Source organism: Phoenix dactylifera, unplaced genomic scaffold (genome assembly GCF_009389715.1).
Source record: "Phoenix dactylifera cultivar Barhee BC4 unplaced genomic scaffold, palm_55x_up_171113_PBpolish2nd_filt_p 000773F, whole genome shotgun sequence".
NCBI classification, from domain to species: domain Eukaryota; kingdom Viridiplantae; phylum Streptophyta; class Magnoliopsida; order Arecales; family Arecaceae; genus Phoenix; species Phoenix dactylifera.
This window is the reverse complement of record NW_024068144.1, coordinates 99864-119265: the sequence shown is the minus strand read 5'-3', so window position 1 is coordinate 119265 and position 19402 is coordinate 99864. Positions and strand designations below refer to the sequence as shown.

Sequence of the window (19402 nt, the reverse complement as noted above, 5' to 3'; positions counted from 1 at the left end):
TCTTTCTGTTAGAAGTATGCCCTAGAAGCCAATTTGGCTGACGCATTACTTTATTCTGGGACATAAATTTATACTTGACCTAATTATGAATTTATTAAGTTGGGCATTCTTTTCATTCATGTTCTTATGTGTCCATGGAATCGTCCAAGGAATTAATAAGATGGTGACGCATATTCTCAAGAGTTGAGAATTTAAGGCATGTGTCATTGGTGATTAATTCCTCAATTGCTCCTGATTGATGGATCATCACGAGGACGGTGATTGATCCGCTGAGATTAGTGCACATATTGCTTTGTTGCCCAAGGAGACAACCCAAGAGAGGAGGGTGAATTGGGTTTTAATTAATTATTGACAAATTTAAACTTAATGAGTAATTAATTAAATCTATTGCAAGCAGATTAAATAGATTATTAGATGTAGTGAATAGAGAGAGTGGAAGAGACAATTAATCAATACAAACACAAGAGACTTTATAATGGTTCGGAACCAACTCTTGCTCCTACGTCCACTTTCCAAGCCGTACTTAGGAGTTCACTATAATCCCTAGGATTACAGCTAGTTGTTTTACAAGTTTACAACCCAACTTATTGTTTTCATGAGATCACAACGAACTCGGTCGGTTTTCACAGGCTCATCGACTAGAACCACCCGATTGTTTTTCCGGGATCACAATCAAACCCTTACACCGTTGGTTTTAACTTTGGCTCACTAACAAACCTTACTATCCTTAATTCAATTCCCTGAATGAATCAAGTAAGAAAAACAGTTTGGAAAAATCACAAGGAAAGCTTGTAAAAAGCAGATGTGAACAATATTAATAGAGAAAGGTTAGAAGCCCTCAAACAGATTTCAGAAGGGAAAGTAGGGGCTTCTCGATTTCTGAGTCTCCTCTTGAATGCACAGAAGATTGAATGACAGTAGTAGAGCCTTGATTGCAAAGGAAGTACTTGTTCGGTTGAGTTGAATGCACTTCTTCCTTCTTTTGCTTGTATTTTCTCACTTGAGTCTCTTGATAGTTGAAAAGCTTTAATGCACACAATGGAATAGCTCAATCCCTGTCTACTACTGTTTACTCTGGCTATTTAAACTGTTTCCTACGAAAAATAGCCGTTAGACACTGATTTGTAGCCGTTTTGTACAGTCTGCATATCCTGACAATGTATCCATTGGGGTCGGAGTCGACTCGCTCGATCTGGAGTCGACTTGACTGTTGTTGGAGTCGACTCATGCTTCACTGGAGACGATCGTCCACTGTTCAGGATTTGAATTAAAGTACTGTCCCGTCCTGGAGGCGACTCGGACCAATCCTGGAGTCGACTCGCCAATATCTGGAGATGACTCGGCACTTTTGGAGACGGCTCGTTCTCAGGGTTCCAGAAATCCATTTCTCTACTTTTCTCTCTTGAGTCGACTCGGGTTCTCTTGGAGTCGACTCGGCTCTCAGAGTCTGAAAAGCTGATCCTCTGTCTGTTGATCTGAACTGCCTCGGAGTCGACTCGCACTTTGTTGGAGTCGACTCGGCTGACTTGGAAGTTGACTCTGGAGCACTTGGAGTCGACTCGTTCACAGGGTCTCCGAAAATAGTTCTCTGCCTTTGGGACTTGCTTTCTTCTGGGAGTCGACTCGGACATAACTAGGAGTCAACTCGCCAAACATCGGAGTCGACTCGTAACCTTCTGGAGTCGACTCGGTTACAGGGTCTAAAAACCATCGTTCTGTCTTTCTGTCTGTTACCTTTTGGAGTCGACTCGAAAACGTCGGGAGTCGACTCGCCAAACATCGGAGTCGACTCGCCAAACATCGGAGTCGACTTGTAACCTTCTGGAGTCGACTCGGTGACCGGGTCTGAAATTCATCTTTCTGTTCTTCTGTCTGTTCTCAGTCGAAGTCGACTCGTAGTGTACCGAAGTCGACTCAAGCTCGTGCCAGAACCTCTAAACCACTTGGAGTCGACTCGTAATCTTCCGGAGTCGACTCGTAGTCTTCCGGAGTCGACTCGGAATTCAGACTTTGGTTCATATAGAGTTCAATACTTATCCAAATAATTTTGAACCAAAGCTAGAGGCACTTAATTTGAAATAGACAAATATTTGCCTGAAACACTAGATTGAATTCATTAATATAACATAAAATATACTCAAATGCTTTGAACTCATCAAAATCAAATGGGTTATAATCAATCACTCCATAATCTCTCCTTTTTTGATGATGATAAAATATTGAGTATTTGTAAAGTGAATTGCTCAACCAAGAGGTGATTCATTGTAAAGTTTTAAAAGAAATTCAAATGTCTAGTTATTTAATTTATCCAACATTGAAAGGTATGAATCAGTAAATTCTGAAATTAAAGCTCCTCCTTTCATTTGGAATTATATAAGCCTTCCAATCATGCAATCAATTGTTTGGATTATATGTATTTAATGAATTTGCTTTCTTAAGATTTCAGATTCTTCCCTTCAACATGTGCATTCAATTTTGTTTAAGTCTAGTTCAAGTTTTCTGAATTTTCTTTTAATGTTTTGAAACTTTTGAGCTTAAATTCTTACTTTCAGAGGGAAAATCTGACAATTTGTTCTTAAATATAATTCAACTAATCTCCGAATATCTCTTGAATAGATTCTGGAGATTACTCCTTGAGGAGCTCCAACAGAGGGATAATGAGCCTCGAGGTATCGAATCCACTAAGAACAAATTACATTTTGCTTTAAGAATTTTCTTTTGTTTAGTGATTCCCTTTACATTCAATACATCATATTTTCTCCCCCTTTTTGTCATCATAGCAAAAAGCACATAACACAGAAAGAGATAACAAGTCAAATTGCATAGTTTTTTGAAAGAAAATCTCTATTCATTGTATTAAATTCAAGATTGAATACATTTCAGAAAGTCCACAAAGGACTGTACATCATAAAAATAGAAATGCAACTAGGGTCGTCTAGTAGAGGAGGAGGATGAGGCTCCCAAATTTAGTCGGCTAGATCGGAGGACCAGGCTCATCTCCTCAGATATATTTCCTAGTTGTGTGATGATCTCTGAGGTTGCCTTAGTGTCTCTGCTAGTTGGGTCACACTTTCTTGGATGGAGTCAAGTTTGAAGATCACGACATTTGTAAGCCTTTCCGCTCCTTTACTCTGCCTTCCCATCTCTTCTCTGATGCTGTCTCGCATCTGCCTCGTGTCTTCCTTTATGGCTGTTAGGCTCAAGTATTGACCCTGGACTAGACTCCTCATGTTTGACATTTTCTCCCTAAGTTCTGCTATCATCATGGATACCGCTGTTGTGGAGGGAATGACGTCAGTGGAGGGTGCACTGTGTGAACCTCTTAGCTCCCTCACTATCTCATCTCTCAGCTCTCGAATCTGCTCAGGGCTAATCCTGACTTCTAGAGGCTGCTGAGGGGGTGGTACGGTAGAGGGTCCAGCTGAAGTAGATGGCTCAGCAGGGACTGAAGGACCAGATGTGGATGGGAAGGTGGAAGGATCTGTGGACTGGTCCTGGTCATGATCAGAGCTAGGTGAATGATGAGTAGTGGGGTCAGATGGTGTGGATGTGGATGTCCTCCTAACCCAGACACCCTCCACCTTGTGGAAACCCATTCGGTGGAGAGTCCCCTCACCCATGTGGTCAGTGTGTCTGAGGGAGCGAGAGGGTTGTCCCTCAGGGATAGGGACTTCTAACTTCCTAAAGATGAGTGTGAAAAGCATGCCATACGGGAGACTCAACCTAGGTTTGTCTAGGGGTTCATAGATATATCTATAGATGAGTTTGGGGAAGTGCAGGGGAATGTCATGTAGAATGTGGAACATCAAGCCTAGGTCTCTCTTAGAAATGAAGTCAAACCTCCCGGTCTTAGGAAAGAGAGTCCTAGAGATGATACTTAGGAGGAGTCGCATTTCAGCTGAAAGCTGATTTGCAAACACCTCCTCTATGGGGGATTGAGGTGGGCTCCCTAAGATGGCCATAAGGGCCTCAGTCCTATCAGATGGATGTGTGGGAGCAATCCCCTCTCGGGAGAGATGGAGGACTCGAGTAATGAAGTCCTCCGAAATGAAAATAGGGACACCTGCTACAGTCCATTGGATACCACCGCCACCCCGTGTGACGGTCCCGTAAAATTTTCTAACTAACCCTGGGTATGTAGGGAGGTCAAGTAAACAAAAATACTCTAAGCCCTAGGCCCTAAGACGATGCCCTAAGGTGAACCATTCCTGGGAGAGGAAGTCAAAGTTGACTTTCCTTCCGGTAGAGACAACCCTTCTGGTGCACGGACACGAGGGAACCGGCCTAGGCGGAGAAGGAACCGGAGGTGTTGGCCTCACGGGTTCGTTTCGTGCCTTGGACCGTCTCTCGGCGCCACTCGCGGTGAGAGGTCTCTTCCGGCTTGGGACAACGGCTTTCCTAGGCATTTTGACCTAAAACCGAGGGAAGGACAAGAAAAAATGGGAGAAAACACGAGAGAAAGGGCCAAAAATGGGTCGGGGACGATGTAGGAGACGACTCTAGGGCTTTTGAACAGTGGTGGCTGAAAATAGAAGTGGAGAAAAAAATATTTTGCTTAGGGTTAAAAGTCGGATTTTCGACCTTGAGTCGACTCCTAAATATGCGCGAGTCGACTCGACTTCGAGTTGACTCCTAAACATGCGCGAGTCGACTCGTCCACGAGTTGACTCTAAAATCTATTCGAGTCGACTCGAACTCTGGCACATAACCAAAAATTCAATTAATTCCGTGCCAAAGGAGAGAGATATGGAAATCTTTAGATCTTAAGGAATGATTTGATGACCATAGACGAGAAATCGTATATCCAACATAAGCTAATCATCAAAATCAATGAATTATAGGAGAGTATCACAAAAATGGATCAATCACTCCTAATCCTCTTCTAAGGATACAAAATCGATCTTCACTCAAGGATTTTGTGAAGATATCAGCAAGTTGATCATCAGTACAAACAAATTCAAGCATCACATCACCATTTAACACATGATCTCTTATGAAGTGATGTCTATCTCAATATGTTTAGTTCTTGAGTGTTGAATTAGATTTTTAGTTAGATTTATGGCACTTGTATTATCACAATTTATGGGAATCTTATCTTGTTTAATGCCATAATCTTCAAGTTGTTGCTTGATCCATAAAATTTGAGCACAACAACTCCCGACAGCAACATATTCGGCTTCCACTGTGGATAGTGCAACCGAGTTTTGTTTCTTGCTAAACCATGAGATTAAGTTCTCTCCTAAGAATTGATAAGACCCGTTGGTGCTTTTTCTATCAAGTTTACAACCAGCGAAGTCTGAATCAGTGTACCCTATTAAGTTTATGCTTGATTCTTTAGAGTACCATATGATGAGAGCACAAAAGTGCGATCTACACATCACTTAAATTAGTATTATTGCTAACAAAAAAATGATAAATGTGCTGCATTAATATCATATTTTTGTGGGGTGCAGGTGATCGGAAATCAAAGCTAAAATGCACATTGGGTCCAAAAATATGCATCACTGCAGGTGACCAGCCAACCGCATGTGTCAACCCCAGTTGCACACTAGAAGGAGGTCAAGTTCAGCCGTCCACTTCATCGCAGCTTCAATCTTCTGTGTGAGCCCAAGCATCTGAGACGTGTGCAGCCCATCCGCCCGCGTGGAAGAATTGTGAACCATCCACCCGGCATCCCGCGATTCCAGCATCCCACGATCTTCAGCCTTCCGCAGATTCGCGCATCCGGATGTCTGCCAGATAGCCGTTCGCGAGCAACTCCATCCAAGCGCCAGCAGTCCGATCCTCCTGCGACCAACCGTCCGCGAGCCGGCTCCGTCTCCGCATTCCGTTTGCGAGCGTCCACTGCTTCCGGATTAGCATCTCATCTACATCTCAGCCTTCTGCGATCAGATCTCCCAAGCTTCCACGTTCACAACGCGTCCCAGCTCCATCTCAAGCTCCATCCGACTTCATCGCAGCGTCCACGTCCGAGTTCCTCACGAGCGCACGCCTCGTCCGCACCTCATCCCAGCAAAGATCCAGCTTTCGATCCGTGATTCCAGCATCCGTGATCAACATCCGTCAACCTCTTCTGGATTCACAGCAATCAGAATCCCATCGCTCGTCCAAGGATCTGCTCCTCATCCGATTCTTCTGGATCCACGCTCATTCCTTCCGATCCAGTCCACCCAGCATCCACGAGCCTCCCAGATTCCGCTTCTCCCGCGAGTGATTCTCCCACGTCCAGATCTCACGTGTTGGAGCATCCCGCATCCCCTGCTTCTGCGATAGAACAGCAGCGAATCCCGGGATCTGTGAAGCTTCCCAGCAACCGTGATCCCGTGATCCACGCCCCAGATCCATCGGGTCCGCTCATCTCCACCGCGTGTGAGAAGGGGATCGACGCCAGCTCGATATATACCTCTCGGCTGGGTGAGAAAGTGGAGGAGAGTCCCATTCGAAAAAAACAGAGGAGCTCCTGTTATTCAAAGAAAGAAAAAAAAAAGGGAAACAGAGCATGCTCTGTTTCCAAAAAGAATAGAAAAAAGAAAAGAAAAGAGGGGAGTTTTCTTTTATGTTAATGGAGGGCTGATTTCTTAGGTGAAGGGTGATGGAGGAACCTTTGATGTTAATGGAGGGCTGATTTCTTTGAAGTAAATTCTGAACCTTTGCTCTTATTGATTTATATTTTTAATGTGTTATGGGTTCTTGCATAACTATTTCGTAGATAGATTTTTAATGGTTTATGTTTATTGGCACATGGACTGCTTTAGTATTTGATTTGTCGTTGATGTAATAGGCACGATGAATGCTTAGAAATAGAGTTCATATGTCCATAAAATATATTCCATGTTTTTATCTATTCTACTTTTACATCCTTAATCAAGAATTGCAAGATTTATTCTTGAATGCAATATTATCAAGGGGGATTCTGGATCCCTAACCATTTCTATTTGATTGAACTTTGTTCATTGATCTATTATTCTCTGCTTTTAATTTCTGAAAATCAAAATATAATTTTAATCCACAAATTTATTGAATTAATTAATCTAAAATTATATTAAATAATCTCATATATATTTCGTTCCCTAAGGATTCGACCTCAGACTTCCGAGAATTTACTACTTGTGCGATTCTCCTATACTTGGGAGATTAGTTTTGCGAAAGCAATTTTGCGAGCGCGTCAAGTTTTTGGCGCCGTTGCCGGAGAACGGCTGATTTATTAGTATAATTTTAGATTTAATTAGTACTTTAGTAGTTAGTCTTTTTCTTTCGAAAAAAAAAATTTCTTTACTGCTGTTTTTTTATTCCCTGCACAGTCTGCATCAAACTCTGATATCAAAGTAATTAACCATCTGATTGAACTCAAATTTGGTCGTCAAGTTCGGGACCTGTGTTTCTTTCATCTGAACGGTCTGATTGACATTCTGAAACTTTTAAGACCATTAGATTAATACGAAACCTTGCTACTTTCTGTTTTTAATTTTCTGCATTTAATTATTTTAGAATCAGAATTTTATTGTTATCATATCTCATTAACCCTTGTTGCTAATTGAAAATTTAAAAAAAAAAACTTTAAGAAAAGATCAAGGGTGATTATTCAAAAATTAAAAAAAAAGAGAGGAAAAACCTAAAATTTCAAATTTCAAATTTCAGAATTCAAATTTCAAACTTCAACTCATAAAATTTTAAAAAAAAAATAAATAATTTGCTCGATCACCTATTCAATGAAATTTAATGTCATGTCATAAAACATTAAAAAAAAAAATCTCTTGATTGTTGCATATAGTATAAGGCATCAGTATAAAATATTCTAAGGGCTGAACCCATTTAAAAAGATAAGGTCGGGATTTCATCACTCGTCCTTAGCCCAAAAATCACCCCATTGCATAAATATCCTAAGCTTAACTAAAATCAACTAGACGTTGGCCCCTAAGGACATTCGAGCTCAATAGGACGAAGACCACCGAAAGTTGCACCAATTTCGCTCTGTGGCTTAGTTGATGTCTAGGCAAGCTTTGTCCCTATAAGGGAGACAGTTCATCTGTTCGAGGCAAGTGGGTTTTAAGTGGGACCTTTGCGAACGCATCGTGACCCCTCCACTTACCTGGGAGCTTACCTGGTCAACTCGGTTCATTAGACCGGATTGGAGGCTTAGGTGCCCTCTTCAGACCAGTTAGGAGCTGTCTAGAAATTTAAGAAAAACATTAGAAATTGAGGTGTAATGTTTAGTTGCATGTTTGATTGTGAATAGATTTTTGTTTTAGGGTGTAGTTTTAGGGTATCTTTAGTTGGTACTTATATTTATATTTATTTTTTTAAAAAAAACATAAAATAAATTTAATTAAATTTTGTATGCTAGGTTGGAATAGGGACGACACCGGTCGATTAAGTCGTACAACTTTAGATCATCCCTTAGGACACATCCTTGAAATTCCTTCGCAGTATCTCACACCTTGTGAGATGGCAAATTTTCCTGATGATGTAGGAAGTCACCATGGTGATGAAGGTAGACCCCCAGTTATGACACTTCGACAATACTTACACCCCACCAGGACTAGTCAACCTTCATGCATGATTATTCCTGAAAACGTAGGACACTTTGAAATCAAACCAGGAGTAATTCAATTGCTGCCAAAGTATCATGGAATGGAATCCGAGAACCCTTATCTTCACCTTAAGGATTTTGAGGAAATTAGCATCACATTTAGAGTGCCAAATGTATCGGAAGATGTCCTTAAATTGACCTTGTTCCCTTTTTCCTTAAAGGATAAAGCCAAAACATGGCTGAACTCCTTGAGACCTAGATCGCTAGGAACATGGCATGATATGCAAAAAGAATTCTTGAAAAAATTCTTTTCCGCACAAAGGACTAACTTTTTGAAAAGGCACATTAGTAACTTCCAACAAAAAGACCATGAAACATTTTATGAATACTGGGAGAGATTTAAAGATTTGCTTCTCTCTTGTCCTCATCATGGGTTTGAAACATGGAGAACCATTAGTTTCTTTTACGAAGGATTGTCTCCACAGTTAAAACAATTTATAGAGACTATGTGCAATGGTCTATTTTTGGAAAAGCAACCCGATGAGGCATGGGACTATTTAGATTCTCTCGCAGAGACTGCACAATTATGGGATACAGGGGATAGAGTGAATAAACCTTTACCTAAGCCTACTAGCATTGGACACGGGGGCCTTTACAACCTTAGTACTCAGGATGATATTCAGGCTAAAATGGCAGCCCTTACTAGGAAGGTAGAGGAAATTGAACTTAGAAGGATTGAACCCGTCAAGACCGTAGAACATAACAGCGAGTGTTGTAGGATTTGTGAGATGCCTGGCCATCTCACCACTGATTTTCCCACAATACCCGCATTCAAGAAAGTCTTGCACGATCAGGCCAATATTGTGAATACCTATCAAAAATCTTTCAATAATCCTTTTTCGGGTACTTACTGTTGGAATTTGTATCCTAAATGTCAATCGTCAGCATATTGATGATTGAATTTTGTAAATGAATTGACAAATTAATAAAGTGTTATTTGGCATTATTCATCATTTCATCTTCAAATGAACTCTTATATGATGAAGTCCTTAGGACTTATGTTATGATAAAGGAGGATTTATCTTTGAGTCCTTAAACTTGTTTGCGACGAAATGATATGTTGTTACTAAGACGACAACATTATCGAGATTAGGTCGTTGTGTGACATATATGTTGGTTGTCCTCTTAACCAAGGAGTGTGGAGACACTGGTATGCCACACAAGTGAAGTGTAGAAGTACATTTCACTAAACGTGACCAATTCCGAAACGCTCTACTGTCGAGAGATGTTCCGAGTGGATATGGGTATAAGTTTGGCCCTCTGACCTGAGACCGCAACCTGTGACTAGCAAGCAACTCACTGTACTTTGGTACCGGACTACCTGAATTTCTAATTCAGTGACGGAAGGTCACTGGGTGCAGTCAAAGTACTTGCGTAGTCAGTTGTGAGTCAAGATGGAATTGACCCCTCCTGAAAACAGGAGATAATGTCTTGTGATTAATTTAGCAAAACCTTGGCCAGGGTAATCCCAGTGAGGAGTCACGGGATATCTAAAGTTAATCACATAATGGATGTACTAATTATAGGGTTGACAGTGAGCTCTAAGTCATTCCTGGCATTAGGAGTCAAAGGGATTGAATTATACAGTAACCATAGTTCAGGGTTCCAAAATATTTGCTTCGCATATATTTCGACCTATCCGGACGTCGGGTACCATTGCTAGATGGTCACATCGATTAGTGTAGAAAATTGTTCCTATACTACCGGCTTAGGTTCGAACCTATGAGGTCACACGCATAGAAGATTCCTGATTGATCAAGAAAGCTGATGAATGATTAAGAATCATTCAGGGATAATTTGGTCAATTTGATTGGCAAATTATCTTATAAAATAATTAAAGTAATTATTGAAGGATTAATTAGTAATTAAATTACTAATAAACTCAATTTGATTGAGTAATTGTGCTAAGGATGAGCCAAATTGAATTGGATTCAAGTTTGGGCTCAATCAGGGTTTTGACCTGATTGGATTAGGTCAGAACCAAAAAGGACTTAAGCTAATCAAATTAATTTTAAATTAATTTGTTCTTAATTGGGGATTGACCTAATTGAATTAGGTCCAACACAAAGTAATAATTCAATTTGATTGAGTTTGCATGAGCCAAAATTGAATTGGATTCAATTTGAGCTCAATCAGGGTCTGACCTGATTAGATTGGGTTCAACCAAAATTGCTTTGTTTTAATTCGGGTTTGACCAAATTTGATTAGGTGCAACCCAAGGGGATTAGGCTCAGATGATGTGGGAATTATTGGTGACATGGAATTGGATTTCATGAATTTTAAATAAACCAAAATTATTGCATGGCACATGGACCCATTGCTTGACACATGGCGACATTGTTTGTTATTTGAATTTAAATTCAAACATTAAGCAATGTGTTAAATGATTTTAATCACTCAAACCATCAGCCAAGGTGGCGTCTGAGTTTTTGAATGGATTAAATTCGAATTTCAAGAGGTGATTTCGAAATTATGAAGTGTTTTACCTTGCCACATGGATTTCAAATTCCTTCCCTCTTGCACATGTGTTTAAAATTTGAATTTAAATCAGATTTGGTTGAGATCTGATTTGGGTTGTTCTTATTCCTTTGCATGTTCCAACTAAAAGAGGTTTTCTGAAAATAAATTTTGAATTTTGAATGAAAATTCGGAGGCCATTAAAAGGGGTCAAACATGGGCACCAAAAACACATCCAATGCAGCCTTCTTCCTCACCCGCCTCCTCCTCCTCTTCTTCTCCATTTTAGATAGGATTTTCAGGGTGAATATCTAGAAGATTCAAGATCAAATCTGAGTCCTCTACTTCCCTTACAAACCTCATCTCTATCTGCTTCAAGATGATTGATCAAGAGTTGATTGAATCCCGGCGGGCAGATTTCAGCTTTCAAGTCTTCTGCAGCTGCTAGCACTGTTGCGGAAGAAGATCCTTCAGGACTTCGCGTGTACTTCTCGTAGAGGCCATTCATGTGCGTGGCTGCGAAGTCAAGAATCAGATTCACAACTTTCATCCATCATAAAAGGTATTAATCTAGCATTAATCATTTATTATGGTGTCAAGGTCTAGGTCCAATTCTCCGAGGTTTTACCCTCTTTTGGGGCTCCTCACGGAGATATCTCCAGAATCCATTCGATGGATATTCAGAGATTAATTGGAATAGAGTTCTTAATTTTCAGATCTGATAGTTAATCATGCATAAAAGTTTTAGCATAATTATTTAAACGATTCCGGCATAATCCTATGTGTTCTTAAGGTGCTGATTTCTAGATTTGATCTTGTAAGCATGCATGAATTAAATTGTTTGATTCGGTTTTTTCCGTTGCGTTTTAAAACTTAAAAAAAACTACGTATGGCTTGATCCCCCTTATGAAGGGGTACGTAGGCAACCCGATCAGGTTCAGCCATGGTTTTCAAAAAAAAAAAAAAATTCAGCATGCTAAACACCGAAGAACCTAGGATTCACTTACATTGGTATCAGAGCCAGGTTTATGTTTAAACTTTTATGTTTTAATTCTTGCAATTAAATCTAAAATCATTAGCATGTTTAGATTAGATCTAAAGTGCTTTTTATGATTGATTTAATTGCTGATTATGCATGATTAAGTAGATCTGAAATTTTGGATGCATATGATGCATGTTTGTGTTAGGATTAGTAACATGAATAAATCTGAAATTATAATATTGTTTAGATTAGATCTAAATAAAGTTTATAATTCATATGATCTCTGATTTTAATGAACAAATCAGAATAAAAGTGAAAAAACAAATACATAAGATGTATGTTGTTTGTATTAATTCATGTTGTTATGTATATGTGATGCATGAACATAAAACATAATGACTTAAACATGAATTAAATCTGATTACATGTGATTAATTACAAAAACTCAGATCTGAAAATGTGTTTTAAGAACTGAAATATTGTAATTAATATGTAATTAAAAAGAAATATGCAATGATCAAAACTTTCATAAGTCTAAACTTAATTGAGAATTAAGTGTTATGAAATAGAATTGTAACTCAATTAATTGACATTGCATAATTCTTTGGGCATATGGGTTAGCTTGAATCAAGTTCTTAGGATTGGGTTAGACCTAAGGTTAGAATCGAACATGGTCTAATTAGAGTTAATTGATCAAATCTAATTAAGTAGTAACTAGATTAGGTCAAGGAAACTCTAGGTTAAATACAATAGTTGTAGATTGATCAATTCCATGTCTTTGATTAGACCAAGATGGAACTTGATTTAGGCTCAGAGGTGTAGCCCGAGTCATTTGAGTAATCAAATCGAAATTGATTAACCAATCGGTGTCTAAGGTAAGTTTGGCAGTTTTGACCGGTGGTTTTTAATTGGGAGCTACTCGCACTGATTCGTCTTTGTCGAGTTAATGGCATATCCCTTCCACCGATCTCACTTACCTGGCCGACATGGTCAATCACATTTTGATTGGATCACTTAATGATTCGAGTTAGCCCATGTCTTAAGAAAAATCAGTATGACTAATTTAGGTGTCTCCTTAACCGGTTTGAGTCTAATCTGATTTGGTGAAGTCAGTGGGAGAAATTAGACTAACCGGATCTTCTCATCTATCCTAATTATGAAATCCTCTAAAATTATTAGGTCCTTAAAATGAAATGGTTATGGAGATAACTAGGTCATAGCCTCCCATTAAGTTGGGTGATAATGGGTCCAATGTTTTGATAATTATTGGAGGCGCCACACGCCTGGTACTTATCAAGCATTGGAATTGTCATTCAATATATGATGAGTTAAGTGTACCTTCAATAGGCGGTCAGGTGAGCCGAGCCACACTCGGGCTTGGTCATCTATTAATTGATTAGACTTAACCCTATCATTTAATGGTCGGACCTGACTAGGATATTCGGTGGAGGCGCCATACGCCTGCCGGAAAACCTAGGGCAAAATCATCACTAGAAGTTGCTTAGTGAAGCAATTGGTTAAGAACCTACCAATAGGTGCATATGGGTTGGCCGAGCCACACTCGGGCCTATATGGGATCTATTGGGTTCTAGTGCCCACTAAAGAATTAGGAGTAATTTTTTGAATTAGAGGTAGAGGCTACCAATTTGTATAAAATAGTGAGAATATCTTTAGACTAAAGTCCAAGTCTACTGTGTTTAGTCAATTCATATACTAATAGCCAAATTTTCTTTTTATGCAGAAATGGCCACTAATTTATCACTTCGCTCATTGTTGGACAATGACAAGTTGACTGGTCCAAATTTCAATAATTGGCATAGGAAACTGAAAATAGTGCTAGAGCATGAGAGGATCCTTTATGTGATAACGGATCAAGCACCTGAGCAGCCCGCTGCTAATGCATCAAGATCGGCCAGAGACACTTATCAGAAGTGGCTCAGTGACCGGATCACTGTTCGATGCATCATGTTGGCAGCAATGAGTGATGAGTTTAGTAGGCGTTTTGAGAATACGAAGCCGGAAGATATCATTCAAGTGTTGAATGAATCATTCGGCGTTCCTGACGACGTTGAGAGGCACAAAACTAGTTGTGCCATCTTCAGCGCCCGAATGAAAGATGGGACCTCGGTAACTGATCATGTACTGTACATGATTGAGTTGATCGAGCGTCTAAGCTCTCTTGGCTTTCCTCTTCATGATCAATTGGGGAAGGATGCCATACTAAACTCATTGCCTGAATCATACCCTCCTTTTCTCACTCATTTTCGTATGACGAAATCTGTAGTGAATTATCACCAATTGTTGGGGTTACTACAGACGTTTGAGAATGATCACCAACTTCTTAAGAAGACGGTGAATTTAGTGGGAGGTTCATCCAAGGGTCGCTCCTTTAAGAAAGAAAAAAAGAAAAATAAAATCCAAAAGAAACAGGTGCACCATGCTCAGCCTAGTCAGAAAAAGAATAAAAAGGCTGATCAGAGCAAGGCGGAGTGCTTCTTCTGCAAGAAGCAAGGACATTGGAAGAGGAACTGTCCTCTTTACATTGCATCCCTCGATCCGAACCGGCCTAAGAAAAGTGGGCAATCAGTTGCCAATCAAGGTACTTATATGATAACACCTTGCAATTTTTCTATTTGTGATAATTCGACCTAGGTATTGGATACCGGTAGTCCTTTTAATATTTGCAATTCGTTGCAGGGGCTACAAGTCAGTAAGAGGTTTGAAGAAGGAGAAAGGTTCCTGAATGTTGGAGATGGAAGACCAGTTCCAGTTCTAGCTTTAGGAATTCTTAAACTTGAATTCAGCTCTCATGTAAATGTCCTTAGTTATTGTCACTATTGTCCAAGTTTTCTATTGAATATCATTTCTGTAGGTCTTTTGGCCAAAAATGGTTATGAAATATCAATAAAAAAGGATTATTGCAATGTCATTTGGAATGGTGTTGTTGTAATGAATGGAATTCTGAGTAATGGCATTTACATTTTGTCACAGCCTGTTCATGTAATGTATAAATCCAATAAGCGCCCTAGAATAGATAATGTCACGGATGTCTACCTTTGGCATCATAGGCTAGGTCATATTAACAAGAATAGGATGAACAGGTTAAGTAAAGAGGGAATCCTTGATGTTAATGATTGTGAATCATTGACAACCTGTGAATCATGTCTTCTTGGTAAAATGACCAAATCACCTTTTACCAGAAAAGGTGAACGAGCCAGTGACTTATTGACCCTTGTACATTCTGATGTATGTGGGCCAATGAGCACAGATGCTAGAGGTGGGTATTCATATTTCATTACGTTTACAGACGACCTTTCTAGGTATGGTTATGTCTATTTAATGAGACATAAATCTGAATCATTTGAAATGTTCAAATTATATCGTAATGAAGTAGAAAAACAAACTGAAAAGAGTATTAAAACTCTTCGATCAGATCGAGGAGATGAATACCTCTCCAGTGAATTTTTAACATATCTAGGAGAAAATGGGATTCTCTCCCAATAGACTCCTCCTGGTACACCACAATATAATGGTGTGTCAGAAAGGAGAAATCGAACTCTGTTAGACATGGTTCGATCCATGATGGGGTTTGCTAATCTGCCCATATCCTTTTGGGGATATACTCTTGAGTCAGCCTGCTATATTCTAAATAAGGTTCCAAGTAAGTCTGTAAATAAAACACCACATGAGATGTGGACTGGACGTAAGCCGATGCTCTCTCACCTTAGGATTTGGGGGTGTCCGGCGTACGTCAAACGTTTGAAGACAGACAAACTTGAACTCAAGTCTGACAAATGTTTCTTTGTTGGTTACCCTAAAGAAACTAAAGGATATTACTTCTACTTTGCTGAAGAACAAAAGTTGTTCGTAAGCAATAGAGCAATTTTCTTAGAAAAGGAATTCCTTGGTGAAGGAACAAATAGCTCTAATGTTGAGCTTAGAGAAGTTCAACATGTAGAAGATCCGACACCATTTACTGAACCAGTTGAGTCGGATTTGATTAGATCAGATCCAGAACCCATATTAGATGCACCATTAAGGCGATCGGGTAGAGTACCACGTCAGCCGGACAGATACTACGGTTTCTTGGTCCGAGATGGGGATCCTATCGAACTTGATGAAAACGATGAGGATCCGATCACATATATGGATGCAATGCAGAGGTATGACTCTGATAAATGGCTTGGAGCCATGCAATCCGAAATGGAATCCATGAAGGTCAATGATATTTGGACATTAGTTGACCCACCCGAAGGAATTAAATCCATAGGGTGTAAGTGGATATTCAAAAGGAAACGGGGCGCAGATGGAAAAGTAGAGACCTATAAAGCCCGTCTGGTTGCCAAGGGTTATCGTCAACGTTATAGTATTGACTATGACGAGACGTTTTCTCCTGTGGCAATGCTCAAATCCATTCGGATTGTGCTTGCGATAGCAGCACATTTAGACTATGAAATCTGGCAAATAGATGTAAAGACCGCATTTCTAAATGGAGATTTAGAAGAGGAAGTGTATATGATACAACCTGAAGGTTTTACATCTGCAGATGAGTCTAAAGTGTGCAAGCTTCAAAAATCCATTTATGGATTAAAGCAAGCTTCACGGAGTTGGAATATACGTTTTGATAAGGTAATCAAAACATATGGCTTCATTAAGAATGAAGAGGAACCTTGCATTTATAAATGGGCAAATGGTTCAGTTATTATATTCTTTATTTTGTATGTGGATGACATTCTTTTAATCGGAAATGACATTCCTGCATTACAAGAAATAAAGGTTTGGCTATCATCTCAATTTGCCATGAAGGATTTGGGAGAAGCATCTTACATCCTAGGGATGAAGATCTATAGAGATAGATCTAGAAGATTGCTTGGATTATCCCAATCCACATACATTGATACTATACTGAAGAGGTTCAGTATGATTAATTCCAAGAAAGGCTATCTTCCGATGGGCCATGGAATTAACCTCTCTAAAAGGGATTGTCCGACAACCCCTCAAGAAAGAGTGAGTATGGATAGAATTCCATATGCTTCGGCAGTGGGATCTATAATGTATGCCATGACATGTATTAGACCAGACGTGGCATACTCACTAGGAGTAGTGAGCAGATACCAGTCTGATCCAGGTAGCAACCACTGGAAGGTTGTAAAAACCATCCTTAAGTATTTGAGAAATACTAAAGATCAGTGGCTTGTCTATGGTGATTCTGACTTAAAACTTGAGGGATATACTGATTCAAGTTTTCAGTCAGATCAAGATGATAGCAAGAGCATGTCAGGATATATCTTCACTCTTAAGGGTGGGGCCATCTGCTGGAAGAGTTCCAAGCAGCATACAGTGGCAGATTCTACATGTGAAGCAGAATATATCGCAGCATCTGATGCCGCGAAGGAAGCTGTATGGTTGTGGAAGTTCATCACCGAGCTTGGAGTGACACCCTCCATTGATGGTCCAGTGCCTGTATTTTGTGACAATACTGGGGCCATAGCTCAAGCAAGAGAACCCAAAGCACATCAGCGGACCAAGCATATTCTACGTCGCTACCACCTGGTTCGAGAGATCATCGATCGAGGTGATATTGATCTTCAGAAGATTGACACAAAAGAAAATCTGGCTGACCCATTTACCAAAGTCCTCGGCATCAAAGAGTTCGACGAACACAAGTCGAAGATGGGTATTAGATACTGTGCCAATTGGCATTAGGCTAAGTGGGAGTTGTTGGAATTTGTATCCTAAATGTCAATCGTCAGCATATTGATGATTGAATTTTGTAAATAAATTGACAAATTAATAAAGTGTTATTTGGCATTATTCATCATTTCATCTTCAAATGAACTCTTATATGATGAAGTCCTTAGGACTTATGTTATGATAAAGGAGGATTTATCTTTGAGTCCTTAAACTTGTTTGCGACGAAATGATATGTTGTTACTAGGACGACAACATTATCGAGATTAGGTCGTTGTGTGACATATATGTTGGTTGTCCTCTTAACCAAGGAGTGTGGAGACACTGGTATGCCACACAAGTGAAGTGTAGAAGTACATTTCACTAAACGTGACCAATTCCGGAACGCTCTACTGTCGAGAGATGTTCCGAGTGGATATGGGTATAAGTTTGGCCCTTTGACCTGAGACCGCAACCTGTGACTAGCAAGCAACTCACTGTACTTTGGTACCGGACTACCTGAATTTCTAATTCAGTGACGGAAGGTCACTGGGTGCAGTCAAGTACTTGCGTAGTCAGTTGTGAGTCAAGATGGAATTGACCCCTCCTGAAAATAAGAGATAATGTCTTGTGATTAATTTAGCAAAACCTTGGCCAGGGTAATCCCAGTGAGGAGTCACGGGATATCTAAAGTTAATCACATAATGGATGTACTAATTATAGGGTTGACAGTGAGCTCTAAGTCATCCTGGCATTAGGAGTCAAAGGAATTGAATTATACAGTAACCATAGTTCAGGGTTCCAAAATATTTGCTTCGCATATATTCGACCTATCCGGACGTCGGGTACCATTGCTAGATGGTCACATCGATTAGTGTAGAAAATTGTTCCTATACTACCGGCTTAGGTTCGAACCTATGAGGTCACACGCATAGAAGATTCCTGATTGATCAAGAAAGCTGATGAATGATTAAGAATCATTCAGGGATAATTTGGTCAATTTGATTGGCAAATTATCTTATAAAATAATTAAAGTAATTATTGAAGGATTAATTAGTAATTAAATTACTAATAAACTCAATTTGATTGAGTAATTGTGCTAAGGATGAGCTAAATTGAATTGGATTCAAGTTTGGGCTCAATCAGGGTTTTGACCTGATTGGATTAGGTCAGAACCAAAAAGGACTTAAGCTGATCAAATTAATTTTAAATTAATTTATTCTTAATTGGGGATTGACCTAATTGAATTAGGTCCAACACAAAGTAATAATTCAATTTGATTGAGTTTGCATGAGCCAAAATTAAATTGGATTCAATTTGAGCTCAATCAGGGTCTGACCTGATTAGATTGGGTTCAACCAAAATTGCTTTGTTTTAATTCGGGTTTGACCAAATTTGATTAGGTGCAACCCAAGGGGATTAGGCTCAGATGATGTGGCAATTATTGGTGACATGGAATTGGATTTCATGAATTTTAAATAAACCAAAATTATTGCATGGCACATGGACCCATTGCTTGACACATGGCGACATTGTTTGTTATTTGAATTTAAATTCAAACATTAAGCAATGTGTTAAATGATTTTAATCACTCAAACCATCAGTCAAGGTGGCGTCTGAGTTTTTGAATGGATTAAATTCAAATTTCAAGAGGTGATTTCGAAATTATGAAGTATTTTATCTTGCCACATGGATTTCAAATT

General features: G+C 39.4%; 1 pseudogene; it reads right to left on the bottom strand.

Annotated features, from left to right (window-relative positions):
* Positions 1–8868: 8868 nt before the first annotated feature.
* Positions 8869–8966, bottom strand: LOC120107135 (annotated as a pseudogene).
* Positions 8967–19402: the final 10436 nt, after the last annotated feature.